General features: G+C 30.4%; 1 protein-coding gene across 1 annotated transcript in view; it reads right to left on the reverse strand.

Moving 5' to 3' along the window:
- Nucleotides 1–2,077, reverse strand: part of LOC128224324 (tRNA N6-adenosine threonylcarbamoyltransferase, mitochondrial-like) — a 451,923-nt gene that overhangs the window by 271,718 nt on the left and 178,128 nt on the right. The window lies entirely within an intron of this gene.

Here is a 2,077-nt window from a genome sequence, read left to right on the forward strand (position 1 = left end):
TTAAATTGTTATTTAAATAGACCCGTGGTAATATTCAAAATTTACATTACACATTGTAATGTTGTTTTTTTTATTATGGTATAACATGTGTACTTTTCCTTAAAGAGTGATAGTAACTCTGAACTTAAATCTCACAGAGGGCAGAAACAAATTATTTTTATTTATTCTAGTCTATATATATACATAAAGGGTGCATATACATCTTGGCACTGTTTAAAAAAATATATGACCACGTAGCTATTAATTGAAAACTTCATTTATAAATGCTTATATTTTTTAACTAGTATACACATATGATTGGTCTGATTTGTTTTGAAACATTTAAATCAACTGAGTTAAACATTACAATGCATTAAAATTAACTTTGCATCAATCAAGTGTTTACAAGCCTATTTTAATTAAATAATATTTGACTGCATGGAAAGTAATACAATGAAATAATTAATACAACATAAACAGGTTTATATTATATCTGAAACAAATAATATCTTATCAAACACGTGAAGGGATTGGTAGAGAGTTATGCCACCATCAGTCGGTCCTTTACCAACATCTTATAAATTTCCAATCAAGGGTGTTTTTATAGCAAAATAGTTAAGTATATTAATTGTTTATCTGTATATCTGTTAGAATAGAAAAAAGCAATGAGAGAATTGTAGTGAGAGGTTAAAGGAAAAGAAACATTGAAAGAAGAGGAGATTGAGAAGTAGGCTCCTGCTAATGATTTTGTTACTTTTAAACGCATTCGGAACTCCTCGGCCAATCAACCTCGGATGTATGCCGGTACATCAGTAGAATTAGTTCGTTTAATTATGTTATAAATTTAATGCAGTTATTTAGCTTATATTTGTTGATCTAAGTTTAAACTGATTGCCAGTGAAGTGTATTATTGCAATTATAATTTAGGTTACCAAGAGTTAAGTCATTAACATTAGCTGCAAAATTAATTTACTACGCGATCTACTTGCAGCGGACTTAAAAATACCAATTTCTGAGTATGTAAACCGTTCAAATACATCAGAGGTTGTTTTCGATAAAAATGACCGAGGAGTTCCGAATGACTTAAACGATGAGTATTTTTACGAAACATTAAACTTCTCTAATTGATATAACATTTTAAATCTTAAACTCCGTCAATGTTTATAAAAAAACAACTACAGAATCAAGTTCAGTAGTCGAAAGTTTAAACATAAACACCGTTAAATGGCACAGGGTTAACGCCAATATGGCACAGAACAAGAAAAAACACATTTAAAGGCAGAAACAATGAACAACAACACTACAGTCAACAAACAACACACTACATAGATAATATATCAAACCAGGGATATTTATCAAGTATTGTGAGGTATCGTCCTCTGAACGGTCTGTAAAATTTATATTAAATGAGGGTTTAAACTAGATTGTGTGCACATTTAAGACCGAAAATTAATCTAGCTGTGCTCACAGTGTGGAATTGTCTTGTGGTTCAAAAGAAATAAAATAACCGTTGCTATGTGAATAGTGTACAGCGGGGGATGAAATGTTCATCATTTTTTATTAAATCACACTGTGCACATATAGCGTTGAGTCTCCAACGTGATTGTAAAATAAGTCGCAATTTAAATCACCACAATTGTTTCTTAGTCGCGCATTATATACGGATAAGTGACGTTCGCCACTAAGATAAAAAGAAGGTTTCAGCGGTTTGTTTTGGATGTATTTTTTAATTTACGCTTGAAGCCCAAAAAAGTTGTCTCACATTAATATCAAGAGAATTCCATAATGATAACGACGACGACAACTGTTACAAGTTTTTCATTTTTTTCTCAAATTATAAGGATTAGAATCGTTTACAATTGTTGGAAAAATGATAAGTATGTACGTTAATCACCGTGAATATATTTGTATACTTATATTAACTTTGTATTTCTCTTCTGTCCGACAATGGATATCATCCGATTTCCGAAATTAGTCTAATTATTGATACTCAATTCGAGTCAAGTCAATATTTTAGTGCCAAATACAATTCCATAACACTGAACAAACAAGCATGGTGGTTAAATTAACAATAAATCAGCATATTCATAATACTATT

The sequence above is a fragment of the Mya arenaria genome, chromosome 1 (assembly GCF_026914265.1).
Source record: "Mya arenaria isolate MELC-2E11 chromosome 1, ASM2691426v1".
Lineage (NCBI taxonomy): Eukaryota > Metazoa > Mollusca > Bivalvia > Myida > Myidae > Mya > Mya arenaria.